Here is a 15,730-nt window from a genome sequence, read left to right on the forward strand (position 1 = left end):
AGAAGAAGGTGGGTGCAAATGCAGTATCGATTAGCTTCGGTTCTGTTCCCTTGAACTGGTTCCAACATGAGCCGGTAATAAATGCAACAGTGAAGACCGTGAACAATGATCCTCACAAACAGCGCCAGAAAGGACTTGTACCGCACACAAATGCAACAGTGAAGACCGTGAACAATGATCCTCACAAACAGCGCCAGAAAGGACTTGTACCGCACACAACCCCGAGTGGTGAGATTCTTTGGGTTCACCCAGATTTGATTGGAGATGAACAGTGGACTGGATCCTCTTCCAAGAAAAGGTCAAAAGGAAAAGGCAAGTCTTGTTACGGAGCTACTGCTGTTCCAGGGGAAGATGACGAAGCAATGCCTGCTTTCTCATTTCCCGACAATGAACATGGGAATGAGTATGGTCGACTGGATGGGGTGGAGATGATTACAACTACCCCCCTCTTCCAAGAAAAGGTCAAAAGGAAAAGGTAAGTCTTGTTACGGAGCTACTGCTGTTCCAGGAGAAGATGACGAAGCAATGCCTGCTTTCTCATTTCCCGACAATGAACATGGGAATGAGTATGGTCGACTGGATGGGGTGGAGATGATTACAACTACCCCTGTACTCGCTGAGAGGACCCAACAGGAGCCCCTACACCAAGATGTTCAAAACCCGAGGCAGTCTCGATTCAATCAGCAGATTGGAAGAGATAAACCGGGAGATTCAAACATTTCATACCACTTCGATGTTATGACCCAATTGGCTAACATCCTAGTAAAAGTGATTCTACACGAGTTATCACGTCTTTCTAAAAACACTAGAGATGCGTTCAACATTACTCCTGACCAGCTCACTCAAATAGTTCAAGAAGCACTAATCAAGCAGAAAGAAGAATTTGAGGGTAAGATGGAATTGGCTATGCGACAAATAAGAGAGTTGCAAGCTGAAAGGTGTAAATTTCCTAAATCGGATCATCAAGCTGGGTCTAGCTATTGCGTTACCCCTATCACGCGTTCCAGCCATCCTCAAGTACCTCCTAAAAAACGACAAAATCAAGCTCCCACCTATTAAAAGCGAGGAAGAAGCCAACGGGAGTTCAGACCCAAAATATTGTGAATACCACAGGAGGATCCATCATTCCACCAAGACTTGTATCACTCTCAAGAATACAATACAGGCCTTAGTTGAAGCCGGCGTCTCAATGGCAGAACAAACCGAGTGAGAATGAACACCACACTCCGAAGAGTATACGAGTATAAACTGCTTCTCAAGACTCCGACAAGTATAAGAGTATAAACTGCTCCTTCTCACACACTCCGACAAGTATAAGAGTATAAACTGCTTCTTAATACTCCGACAAGTATAAGAGTATAAACTGCTTCTTAAGACTCCGACAAGTATAAGAGTATAAACTGCTCCTTCCGATACTCCAATAGGTATATGAGTCTAAACTGTTTCCTACCGTTGATGGGAAGTTCCTGGAGAATATTACGCTAATATTCTTAAGGATAACCCGGACATGTAACGGAGTACAAAGTCAGACCCAGTTCCAAGAAAGAAGCTGGGGGTGGATGATTCATGTAATGGGAAGTTCCTAGAAGAACACTATATGTAATTTTCTTAGGGATAACCCGATAATTACGATCAAAGTGATAAACACTAAACCCCCACTATGATTTGTACTCCCACTCTCACTGTCTACCTGGTCAAACCTTCCTATAGTTAGGACCACAACCAAAGTCCCCTCTCGATTCCTTTCATGAACGAGAGGTCCACTTTCAATTGAGCAATCAAACCTATAAAAGTTAGGATTGTCTCCAAATTCTTCCTCTTTCGTTTTCGGGTTTGTCTTTACCCTGAGAAAAGACGTAATTCTCAAATCCGCGCACTTTATGCCCGGGGAATTTTATCTCGATTCCTAAATAGAGATAAGCCTACGCCTAACACGCGTTGCCGGTTTAGTCTTTCACCGAATGAAAAAGATACCAGAATATAAGTCTGGGGACTTTTATCCCGAATCCTAAGTAGGGATGAGTCAGCGTCTAACAAGCGTTGCCGGGTGCCATATTCCCGTAAGAAATGGCGAAGTCTATGTATTCAAAGTCATAGCACCAAGTCTAAGTGAATTAATTCTCTTAGCGCAACGTTACATGTGAAACGGGTTTTAATAATTCACATGCTAGCCCGATTCAAACGGTAATCGGTAAAGGCACATCAAATCCGTTGAAGGCTGGGGGTTTGCCAAAAATCTTAAGTCTACGTCTAACACACGTCGCCGGTTTAGTCTTTCACCGATTGAAAAAGACACCAGGGTCTAAGCCTGGGGAATTTACCCCGAAGCCTAAGGAGGGGTAAGTCAACGCCTAATAAGCGTTGCCGGATGCCATATTCCCGTAAGAAATGGCGAAGTCTATGTATTCGAAATCATAGCACTAAGTCTAAGAGAATTAATTTTCTTAGCACAACGTTATATGTGAAACGGGTTTTAATAATTCACATGCTAGCCCGATTCAAACGGTAATCGGTAAAGGCTCATCAAATCCGTTGAAGGCTGGGGGTTTGCCAAAAATCCCACAAGTATTATGGTTGATTATTCCATACGGAGTAAGACATCATAATAAATGAGACATAATGAATGAAAAAGACATTTTCTATTAATAAAATTGAGTTTGCAGGTACAAGAGTTACAATCAATTTACATGAAGTTTGTGACTACAGGCTTGCTGTTCAAGTTTAGTCAATTCCTCTGTATAAGTTCGCTCAAGCTCACACTGCAATGCAACCTTGAAGGATTCCTCGGTGAGGGATAATGTTTTCGCAGCCTCTTGTTGGATCTTGGCTAACTTCTGTTTCGAGAGCTCCAATTTTCCGGATATCACAACTCGTGAACGCTCCAAGTCACCCTTCGCCATCCCCAAGATAGCCAAGGCCTCCATTTGATCCACCCGACTTTGTTGCGTTTGAATCTCAAGTCCAGTAGAAGCCCGAGTGTCGCGCCATGCTTGTAGATGAGATTCCATCCGGATGGCTATGTACGTTGAAGTACCGGCAGTCTTCAACTCTTGTAACCGTCGGAATTCGCGCCCCAGCCGGTCCAAATCGTTGACATAGCTAATCTGCAATAAAGATCAACAACTCAGTCAGATCAAGAATCAAGATACATGAATCGAAATTGCGAATCTTTAATTGAAATTCTACAAAATGGGATTTTCCAATTAAGGGTCCAATTAAACCTATACAACATTCTCGGTTCAAATTGAGTGTCACAGAGTCAAACATAAGGCCTCGACCATGTCAACATGTGGATTCACAAGCTCGCAGAATCACCAGAAATTAGGGCATTGATATTGACTTGAGACTCAAATTCATGCTTATGTGGGTATATACAAGGTTTCGACCACGTACAAGTTTGGATTCAATCACATACGAGTTCAATCATGTACAAGTTCGAACCATACAAGAATGCAATCATATACGAAGCTCGAATTCAAATAAGTCGGCCGCATACAAGTTTGGACTCAAGTTCTCGAGCCACATACGAGTTCGGATTCAAGTCATGCACAAATTCAATTATATACAAGAGGCATCCACCCAAGGAGTTTCAGGCATTTTCACCGGGTAATGGCAAAAGACAAAATATACTTAATTCTGGTTCCATATGCATGGAAACACCTCATTTTGAGGATTCATGGAAAATATCAAGCCTATCACCAGATAATCATCTGCTGGGGAGAAAGCCAGTTATAAACAGATCAATGCTTACTGATATGCGAGATGAATGTCCTGAATCAATGCTTTTCAGCTCAGGAGTTGTAGGGCAGTGCACTAGAAAAAAAAAAATCCGGAAGTTTCTCGCTTCCAGTTCAAATGTAACAGATGGAAATTGCCTAAATAATTCCTTATTATATGAAAGGGGATTTCAAGATGTTGCTATTTGACATGGATGACGAATTTAGTCCATGTAAAATTGAAACAGATGACTTGCAGAAGATTATACATCATCGGAAGCTTTGATGCATAAAAAAAAATACTTTGAAAGAGCATGACACACTCAGACATCAATATCAGTCAAAAGATCTCGGCCAACATCAACCAATTTCGGCCATGAACAGTCAGGAAAGTCGGCCATGAACAGTCAGGAAAGTCGGCCATGAACAGTAAAAAATTCAGTTAACAAAGAGTTTTAGCCATCAATTTCAGTTCTTTACACAAATTCAAGAATAAAGCTCAAGAATTTCGGCCATTACACAACCCAATCAAATTCGGTTTTTTGCCCAAATTCAAGAGTTAGGGTTTCAACCATCAAACCAAAGCCCATGATCTCAAAGGCAAGAATTCAAAACTGAAATTAAAACAAGCCATGGAAGAAGACTTACCAAGAAGATTAGAGCTTGAAGAAGAGGAAAATCCCAAATTGCCAAGCCCTAGCTTGTGAAGAGGCAAAAATTCGGCCAAAGCTCAGGAACTTCTCCAAAGCCTTTTGATCTTAGCAAAGTTGAAGAGTTTGAGAGTTCTTAAAGGAGAGGAATTTCTGGTATGGGGGAGTTCTCAAAAGACCAGAACTTGGAAGGAGAAGAAACCGAAATATTTTAGAGAGAAGGGGAAGTTGGAACCGAACAGGAAAGAAGGGGGGTTTTTGATCCCTGCGCCTTCATCCGACCCGACCCGCGGGCATGCGAGTCGGATCAATCCGACCCGCGGGCACGCGGGTCGGATCAATCTGACCCGCGTGAACGCGGGTCAGACTCTTATTAGACCCATTTTGTTGTATTCTCGCCTGTTTTCGCCCGTTTTTAAAATTTTCAGAATCTAACCTCATCTCCCAGACAATCTCACGGCATTTTTGATCATATTTGGAATGTTCAGAGTTCGACTTCTTTTCCCGGATAATTGAGCGGCATTTTCAGTCAGATTGAGAATTTTCGGAGTTCAATCCCGTGTCCCAAATAATTTCAAGATATTTTCGCCTATTTCAGAATACTCGAGACCCAATTTTATATTTTGGGTGACTCCCAAATAATTTCAAGATATTTTCGCCTATTTCAGAATACTCGAGACCCAATTTTATATTTTGGGTGATTTCGCGATATTTTCGCTTATTATCGGAATATTTGATATTCAAACTCCAATTGGCGACCACGAGTCTAAACTGTTTCCCACTTCTGACGGGAAGTTCCTGGAGAATATTATATATAATAATTCTTAAGGATAACCTGTTAACCTCCGACGGGTACACGAGGTTAAACTGACTCCCGAAACTCCCAGGAGTACATGAGTATAAACTGGTTCTCCTCAGGTTAACGCGTAGCCCTAGGTCAACGCCGGTCAACGCGTAGCCCTAGGTCAACGCCAGTCAACGCGTTGCAATTGATCCAAAAGTCAACTCAATGACATATCAATAAAAAAACCCACTCACCAATTCCGGTTCAAGGCTTCAACAACGGTCAGACGATAAACGCAGTACCGAGAAAATCTTAGCTATTCGACAAAATACAGAATACGCTAAAATATGGAGAAGTCAAGAATTTGTAGGTCCTTTAACACTGACTGAAGGTGGGGATCCATCATATCCAAAGCATTTCAGACTCCTCTATAAAAGAATGAGGCTGAAACACTTTGGAGGGGGTATCTGTAGGCGTCTAAAATTGCCTATGAGAGCCCGCACGAAACTCGAAACAATGAATTGGCGAGACAAGAAGACTCACCTAAGCAGCTCGTGCGCGCCGGTCAACGCGCGTACGTCAAATCAGCTCGTGCGCGCCGGTCAACGCGCGTACGTCAAATCAGCTCGTGCGTGTCGGTCAACGCGCGTACTTCAAATCAACGCGCGCACGCCAATTAGTCCGCACGCATCGATCAACACGCGTATATTAACTAAAGCGCGTTCGACGATCGGTCTTGCGGCGAAGCATACAAGTCAACAAATCGGCCAAACACGCGGAAAGAGAAAATCCCGGAAGAAAGGGAACATAAAAGAACGAGTCGCCAAAACTGCGCGAACGCAAGACGGATCAACCCGACCTGCACAAGTGCAGGTCGGATCAACCCGACCTGCACAAGTGCAGGTCGGATCAATCCGACCTGCACAAGTGCAGGTCGGATCAATCCGACCTGATCCGACCCGCACAAGTGCGGGTCGGATCAATCCGACCTGCACAAGCGCAGGTCGGACTGATCCGACCCGCGCAAGCGCAGTACGGAACCCGAAACACGTTTTGACGGTTTTGATGCTGTTTTTTGCAGGTTTTATCTGTTCCAGGGGTTTCTAACTAACTTGATATCATCCCCAAACGTGGTTAGGCTGTTGTTAACTGAAGATAGAGCCAAATCACTTGTTTTCATCCAAAATAACCGCATCCGGGGCCTATAAATACGAGCCAAAGGCCTCCATTTTCGGGATCTGGAATTTTACCAAGAGGACGAGGTGCTGCTGGATTGGAGAGTCAAGGAGCACGAAATTTCAGCAAAGGCGAACGAGATCCCGGCGAACTTCGGCCCAAAGAAGAAGCTCATTCGAAGGATCTGAAGCCCGTAGCCCTGATTTCGCTTTGTCGATTTCAGGACTTCAAGCAAATACCCCCTTGGTGAGGTAGAAGCTCTGCCCAATTTTCTGCAACCGGATCTGATTCGAGGTCGTCCACGGATTAACCCCGGCACCGGCAAAGAACCCACGCAAGCAGGAGCCGATAAACGGATCTTGTGTTTATTTTCAAGAAAGTTGTAATCTTTTGTTCTTTTGTTATTTGAATTCATTTGTAACGCTTAAAGTTTAATGAAATCAATGACTAAGGTAACTTTCGACGGAAACAGTTAGTGTTAAGGTTTGTGTTAACTATATTTCAGTTTAGTTCTGTTAACTATATTCATGTTAAAAAGATTAGTAGTGCATATTAACTGATTGCTGGCAGATCCGCTTAGGGTGACATGATGCGAGTACATATGACAAGAATATTGAAGAATGGCCAAAAAGATGAGGAGCTAATGGAAGTCTACGATTTGAAGTTGAACTTAAAGATGCAGCCAATGTTGGTAATGTATATCTTCATTAGCATTTTAATACACAATCTCATTGCTTAGTAATATTCAAAGATCATGATAATGGTAACATGCCTTGTGAATGCTTTAAAGCTTATTCAACCTATCAAGGACAAGTACTCAGGTGTTACTTATGCTGATCTATTCCAGTTAGCAAGTGCTACAGCTGTGGAGGTCTACTTTCCTTTTCTTTTTAAATGTCTATTCATTATATTAACTTAGGATCAAAGTTCAGAATTGTTTAATTATTCATAATTGAGTTATTGTTATTTCTCAGGAGGCTGGCGGCCCCAAGATTCCTATGAAGTATGGAAGAGTAGATGTTACTGGACCTGAGCAATGTCCAGAAGAGGGGAAACTTCCTGGTGTGATGCTAAACCTCATTAAGTGTTTTGTGCATTTGGTTTTTATTTTCTTTATATATTTGCCTCTTGATAGTTGACCCACTGATTTTCCAAGTTTTTCACCATTGACATAGTGATCACCAGGAAAAAAAATATATTCCTAAATCAGCTGACTTTTTTTTCCTTCTTCTGATTGGTGCATTTTGTTGACATATGCTTTTCCCATAAGTGCATTGTTGTTAGTTGTTTTTTTAATGTAGTTTCATAAACTTTACTTCATTATTTACTTGAGGAAACAGTTGTCACAACCTACACTTGAAAAAATGATCATTTTTCTCCTGAAATAATTAAAGAAATAAATCAATATTACTGGTACTTTTTTAGCCATGTTTCTTAAAATTAATATGATAATATGGGAAAATCAATAAAAAATGGTCAGTTAAATTACAGATTTTCACATGTATTTAATTGAACTATTTATTTATTATTATTTTTTGTCCAATCAACTTCAATATTGCATATGCTTTATTGTTTAAGCTATGGAATACAGTTGATGTGCTTTAAAATTTGTCACCATGCATCTGATATTGTACCAAAAAATCAGCAACTGCATACCTGTAATCTTAACTGCAAATTGAATTTCATTTTCACTTATATCTTTAACACCTTTTCACTAGAAACTTCGCTTTAGGATTCGTACACCCACTATTATAATGGATAATTGATACAATAAAATGCTTATGCTTAATGGACGAGCATGAATCTAATTAAAATTGAGGAAGTATATCTTCGCATAAATTTCGTCTTCCAAATCTCATCCCGTTATAATGTAAACACATGAAAGAAGTGATATTGTATATGCAATTTATGCTGGTCCAGGTGCTTGGATAATGCTTTTTCTTGTTTAACACTCTGACTTTGTGCTTCTCTGTCTTATATAGCTCAGGCTTCATTTCAAATTAATAATTCACTTTTTCACTTTCCAATTAGATGCTGGACCACCTTCACATGCTGAACATTTACAAAATGTATTCTACAGAACAGGACTTAATGACCAGGTTCACACTTGCATCAAAATTGATGCTAATGTTATATGAATCTCTTTAACATTTTGTAGCTTATAGATTGTTTGACATGCATGAAATGTATTTTGTTGCTTCAGGAAATAGTTGCACTATCCGGTGCACCTACACTTGGAAGGTCTAGACCAGAACGCAGCGGTTGGGGAAAACCAGAAACAAAATATACGGTATTTATACAAAAATGAGTATTGACACTACATATCATTTACGTATTCCTTTTGCAAGTAATAATAGTGAAGGATTGCTCGAGTTGTTTCATTTTGTAAGTAATAATAGTGAAGGATTGCAGTAGTTGGGGAAAAAACTCCTGAGCAGGTATGTGTCACATTTATTGCTAAACTTTTTTCATCCAAGCTAATATAATTAATTTATCATAATAACGCGTCTAAATGGTTTTCTTTCTGTTGGCTTTCCTTTCTATTTCTCAGGTCAAGGATTCGTTTCTCTGGAAGTTCAGCTTTGTGACAAGCAGTCAACAAAGCGCCATGTAGCGAATGAAACAATTAGAATAGGAGCTCTAAGATTTCCTAAGCATAGCACCGAAGAAATGGTAATATATCCATTCATGTACTGGTGCTGCAAAGATTTGAATAAGCATTCTTTACATATATGGTTAAATCGGCTGTTTCACTTATGGTTCCTCTTTTTGAAAGTAGCGTGCAACAATTATTTATTAGTCAGTGTGTAATTGACTTATGAAGTTTCGATTTTTTGATATTATTTGTTCTCCTATTCTGACTAGAGCTACAACTGAATTTTTTAATTCAAAGAGGGAGGGATTTGGGGGAGAATTTTGTTTAAACTAGGAGTCCTCCTCCTCCTAGGGCTCATCTGGTCGTCCTCCTCTATTTATAATACATACTACCCCCCATCAATCAGCAAATTAATGTGAGTTGTTAATCAGTCCTAGTTAGAATAGAATTGTTAGTTTTGAATCCATGTTATTAGATAGAGTTCTAATTATAGTAGAATACTAGTTAGGATAGGTTTCCTAGTTATTGGTTATAAATATGTAAACAAGTCTTTGTAATTTTTAGAACGTGAATAAAGTTTAGAAAAGGTTCCTACCTCTATTTTCTTCCTGCAGGTTCTGCTCTCTTGCTGTTCGTTCCCAAAGAAATCAGGCCATCTCTCTGTTTGCTGCAGTTCTGTTCTCTGAAAAACTGCCAGGTTCGGTTGCTACAGTGTTTACAGATTTTCTCAAATCAGTTTCAGATCTGATTCAGGCCAATCCTATTTCAAAAGCCAACAAGTGGTATCAGAGCGGTGTATGCCTAAGTACCAACCAAGATCTGAAGAGATGACGAGTTCGGAGAAGATGACGACCAAGGTGGGTTCGCTCACTCTTCAATACCCGACGTTATCGAGGGACAACTATGCTTCGTGGGCGATCAAGATGAAAGTCTACATGAAGGCTCAAGACGTGTGGGATGCCATTGAGCCCGCGGCAGGCGCGTCCGTGGAACACAGGAAGGATCAGATGGCGTTGGCGGCCATCTACCAGGGGATTCCTGAAGAGACTTTGATGGTGATCGCAGAGAAGCAAACGGCAAAAGAGGCATGGGAGACGTTGAAAACTATGCACCTAGGAGCGGATCGTGTAAGGAACGCGAAGGTGCAAACCTTGAAGTCCGAGTTCGAACTTCTCCGGATGAAGGAGAATGACAACGTCGACGATTTTTCGACGAAGTTGACAGGAGTCGTCAACAAGATCCGGGCTTTAGGCGGCGAGATGGAGGAGAACTACGTCGTCAGAAAGCTTCTTCGGGCGGTACCGGAGAGATTCCTTACTATCGTCTCCACGATTGAACAGTTCGGGGACATCGACGACATGACACTCGAGGAGGCAATCGGGCGTCTCAAAGCCCACGTGGAGAGGGCACGTGTTTTCGAAACAACGTCGACGATCACCTATTGTTGACGCATGCGGAGTGGCAAGCAAGGAGCAAGAACAACGGCGGAGGCTTCCTCTCAACAACTACACCCAATGATGGCAGCGGACGAGGACGAGGTCGCGGGGCCGGTCGTGGGCGTGGCCGTGGCCAAAGAGGCCGAGGCGGACAGCAGTACCACGGCAGCGGGCAGCAGCACCACGCTGCCCAAGCAGGCCGCGGAGGGGAGCACGGCGGCCAGGCAGGCCGAGGCGGCTTCGGCGGCAGAGGAGGACGTCCAGGAGGTGGTTTCGGCCATGGAGGTGCAGCTCGCCAGGAGGGGGAGAGTAGCACAAGCGGTGGTCGAGACAAATCCAACATCAAATGCTTCAATTGCGGAGTATACGGGCACTTTCAGTCGGAGTGTCACAAACAACGCCGCAACCATGAACAGGAGGCTCATCTCACCCGTGCATATGACGAGGAGCCAACCTTGATGATGATAGTTTTAGAGGAATCATCAACTGCCATTCTACTCAATGAAGAGAAGGTGGTGCCAAACTTACTCACATCGGGGGAGGCACAAGTTGCCAACGACGTTTGGTACCTCGACAACGGAGCTAGCAATCACATGACCGGCCACCGAGACAAGTTCAAGGAGCTCGACGAGAACATCAAGGGAACCGTCAAGTTTGGTGATGGATCCGCGGTAGAGATCAAGGGGAAAGGCTCTATCCTCTTTCAGTGCAACAACGGCGATCAAAGGCTACTACCTGAGGTATATTATATTCCAAGTTTGAAATCTAACATTATTAGCCTTGGTCAGATGACTGAAGATGGGAGTAAGGTTGTTATTGCTGACGAGTTCCTGAGGGTGTTTGATAGGAACGGTGCTCTCTTGATGAGGGTGACACGTTCAACTAACCGATCAACTATGCGAAGGATGCCTCGTCGCCAAGCAAGCAAGACTACTGTTCCCTTCGCAAGCAAATTTCAGAGCTCAGAAGCCGCTGGAGTTACTACACGCTGACCTATGTGGTCCTATAACCCCATCTACACTTGCTGGGAATAACTATTTCCTTCTTATCGTTGATGATTTCAGCCGATGGATGTGGGTATACATGTTGAAGGCCAAGAGTCAAGCTTGTGAAACCTTCAAGAAGTTCAAAACAGAGGTTGAGAACGCATGTGACCACAAGGTGAAGACATTGAGGACGGATCGTGGTGGCGAATTCTTGTCAAAGGAGTTCACAAAACTGTGTGAAGACTACGGCATCAAACGTCATCTCACTGCACCGTACACCCCGCAGCAAAACGGTGTAGTGGAGAGGCGTAATCGCAAGTTGTGTGAAGACTACGGCATCAAGCGTCATCTCACTGCACCGTACACCCCGCAGCAGAACGGTGTAGTGGAGAGGCGTAACCGCACGGTGATGGACATGGCGAGAAGCCTACTTAAGAGCATGCATACGCCTGGAACCATGTGGGGCGAAGCGGTTAGGCACGCGGTGTACATCCTCAACCGACTACCAACCAAGGCATTGCACGACCACACACCTTACGAAGCGTGGTTTGGTAAGAAACCCCATCTAGAACACTTGAGAGCTTTTGGATGTATAGCGCATGTGAAGGTTGCAGGTCCTTCTCATAAGAAACTCGACGATCGGAGCACGCCAATGGTGTATATTGGGGTAGAAGAAGGAAGCAAAGCGCATCGCCTCTACGACCCTCAACACGGCAGAATTCATGTCAGCAGAGATGTCGCGTTCGAGGAAGAAAAAGAATGGCAATGGAGCGTAAACGGAGACGACAAAGCACCCAACTGGACGGAATTCACAGCGGAAGGGGAAACTACAACAGCCAGCGGATTTCAATCCATCCAAACAGTCCAAACAGCCCCTGCAGGCGCTGCAGCAGTCCGAACAGCCCCTGCAGGCGCTGCAGCAGTCCGAACAGCCCCTGCAGGCGCTGCAGCAGTCCGAACAGCCCCTGCAGGCGCTGCAGCAGTCCGAACAGCCCCTGCAGGCGCTGCAGCAGTCCGAACAGCCCCCAGCAGTCCGAACAGCCCCTGCAGGCACTGCAGCAGTCCGAACAGCCCCTGCAAGAGCTCATGATGCAGTGGAACTGACCGGAGATGAACCTGGACAGCCGGCACACCAAGCAAGGCAGCCACCTGCTGCCCGAACCAGTCCACAAATTTCTGCAGGTCCAGAAACTGCTGCAGAGGCAGCGAACCCCACTGTCTTGGATGCGTACAGAACCCCTGAAGCTGCAGTGATGACTCCTATACGCTATCGATCCCTTGCGGACATCTATGCGGAGACGGAGGTGATCGATCTTCCTGCAGAAGAGTTGTTCCTGATCTCTGAAGAACCTGCGAACTATCTCGAGGCTGCATCAGATCAAGAATGGAGGACAGCGATGAAGAAGGAGATGGAGGCCATCGAGAAGAACAAGACCTGGATACTCACGGAGTTACCGCGGGGTTCCAAACCAATTGGTCTCAAACGGGTATACAAACTGAAGAAAGACAATGAAGGCAACATTCTCAAGCACAAAGCAAGACTTGTAGCAAAAGGCAATGTTCAGCAGCAAGGCGTGGATTTCGATGAGGTGTTTGCACCTGTGGCGAGGCTTGATACCATCAGAATAATCCTCGCTATATCAGCACAGAATGGGTGGGAGGTGCACCATTTGGATGTGAAGTCGGCGTTCCTAAATGGTGATCTCCAGGAAGAAGTTTATGTGGTTCAACCTGAAGGGTTCGTTGTGAAGAATCAGGAGCACAAGGTCTACAAGCTTTCAAAGGCACTCTACGGTCTACGCCAAGCACCTCGGGCATGGAACACGCGCCTCGACAAGTGCATGAAGGGCATCGGATTTGCAAGATGCACTCAGGAGCAGGCGGTATACACAAGGAGTAACAGAGGGGATACACTCATTGTTGGCGTGTACGTAGATGACTTGATCGTTACGGGCTCGAGGGCGGATGAGATAAAGTTTTTCAAGCAACAAATGATGAAGGAGTTCGAGATGAGTGACCTTGGATTACTTTCTTATTATCTTGGCATCGAGGTGGATCAGCGAGATGATTGTATTGCACTAAGGCAGGCGGCCTATGCGAAGAAAGTTTTGGGTTAGTTCGGCATGATGGATTGCAACCGAACCCAATATCCTATGGAAACGAAGCTAAAGCTTGGAAAGGATTCTGAAGGAACACCGGTGGACGTGACGGAGTATAGACGCATTATCGGATGCTTAAGGTATCTAACTCACACCCGTCCCGATATCACATATGCCGTGGGGATTGTGAGTAGGGATGAAACTTGATCTTGAATCTTTGACTTAAATTGTATTGGCTTCATTCCGATTCCGCCAACCTCCTTTGAATATTATCATTAAGCTCAATCCAACCAACCTCTAACGGTGTTATTTTTCTAGAATACCTAATAGGTAAATACAAACACTAGACAAACAATATTAGGTATTGTTTGTAAATCATCAAAACAAGATTAGAGATGTAGGCTCATAAACATGAGACCTAACATTGAATACTAGTGATTCAGCAATATATTATAATATATCATTTTGTGCACCTATATGCATAGTTTATCCCCTATATAACCAAAAAGAAAAGAAAAGAAAGGCATGTCTGGCTATTTGGTGACCTAGCTTTGATTGTGAGTTGTTAATCAGTCCTAGTTAGAATAGAATTGTTAGTTTTGAATCCATGTTATTAGATAGAGTTCTAATTATAGTAGAATACTAGTTAGGATAGGTTTCCTAGTTATTGGTTATAAATATGTAAACAAGTCTTTGTAATTTTTAGAACGTGAATAAAGTTTAGAAAAGGTTCCTACCTCTATTTTCTTCCTGCAGGTTCTGCTCTCTTGCTGTTCGTTCCCAAAGAAATCAGGCCATCTCTCTGTTTGCTGCAGTTCTGTTCTCTGAAAAACTGCCAGGTTCGGTTGCTACAGTGTTTACAGATTTTCTCAAATCGGTTTCAGATCTGATTCAGGCCGATCCTATTTCAAAAGCCAACAATTAAGCCCTAAACTCCTCCTAGCTACTGGCTGATATCTAACTATAACATGGCCACCTCCTCTGAAACCAACAACGAATTATACTCGTCGAACCCGGCGTCCCTCCCTCTCGACGTAGTCTCCGACATCCTCCTCCTCCTCCTCGTGAAGACCCTCTCGCATCTCAAACTGGTGTCCAAATCATGGCTCTCCCTCATCTCCAGCCCCTCCTTCAGATCGTCCCACCGCCGCCGATCCGAACGGAACCCTCTCCTCCTCGTGGCGACCTTCGAAAGCGACGGTGGCCAGGGATACCGCCGGAACCACTTTCACGTGCTGGACTACAAGAAGCAAGGAGGAGGAGGGAAAACCCTACTAGACCGTGAAACCACCACAGACTACTACTCACCGAGGGTGTAGTTGCGGCCCCACAGGCTCGTCTTCTCCTGCAGCCTCGACCTCGTCTGCATGTACGGCTCTGATGACATCTACATCCAAAACCCTGCGACCAGGGAGCAGATCGCTTTGCCCAGGAAATCTTCGGGGTCCCGCAGCATGGTGCACCGCGGCCACGCGGTGGCATTCGCTTACCTTCCTTCTAATGGGGAATACAAGGTGCTCCGCGTGTTCAGTGTGTTTCCCCTCTTCAACCTCCTGCTTCCAATTATTAGAAGTGAGGTCTTCACACTTGGGTCAGAGAGATGGTGGGAGAAGGAGGGCCCCCCTTTTAGGGTTCATGACGAGAACACGGCTGTCGTCGTCGACGAAGCCGTCCATTTCCTGCCGGGTAGCTTTGCATTGCGGCGGGCTGTCGGAGATCTGTACGATGACAACAACGAGGCAATAGCCCGGTTTGATCTCAAGAGAGAGGAATGGTCAAAGCTACCGCTGCCCGGCATAAGACATTTCTCAGGGAATTCTCGTGACGAGGCGTTGGACTTTCGCCTGACGCGTCTGGGCGGATCGCTGTGCTGGATGCTCGGGGCATCGATAGTCGATCTGTGGCTGCTAGATGGGCGGTAACATCTGTGGTCGTGGGTGAAGGCGTACAGCATCGTCCTGCTCAGCTGCTTACCTCATTATTTCCGCTCGTCGAGCGGAGAAGGGACGGAAAGGCTGTTGAGAGGTCGACGGCAAGTCTAAGGTCTAAAACCCAGCGGATAGAACGAGTGAAGCGACAATCTTTTAGTAGTGGGGAGAGCAATTCGTAGGTAGCTCCTACGTAGAGAGTTGCGATGACTTTGGGACGTGACAGTTCAAGTACTTTAAAGAAGCAGGTCTATAAACTTTTACATATAGTTTTTTTTCTGGCAACCTGACTTTCTACTGCAAAATATATAACATATACTAAAAGATTCCAAGTTATGCACTATGGTCTGAAGTGTGCA

At 44.3% G+C, this 15,730-nt stretch overlaps 1 pseudogene; it reads left to right on the plus strand.

Annotated features, from left to right (window-relative positions):
• LOC109823531 lies at positions 6,770 to 9,753 on the plus strand (annotated as a pseudogene).

This window comes from Asparagus officinalis, chromosome 9, assembly GCF_001876935.1.
Source record: "Asparagus officinalis chromosome 9, Aspof.V1, whole genome shotgun sequence".
In the NCBI taxonomy this organism is placed as follows: Eukaryota; Viridiplantae; Streptophyta; class Magnoliopsida; order Asparagales; family Asparagaceae; genus Asparagus; species Asparagus officinalis.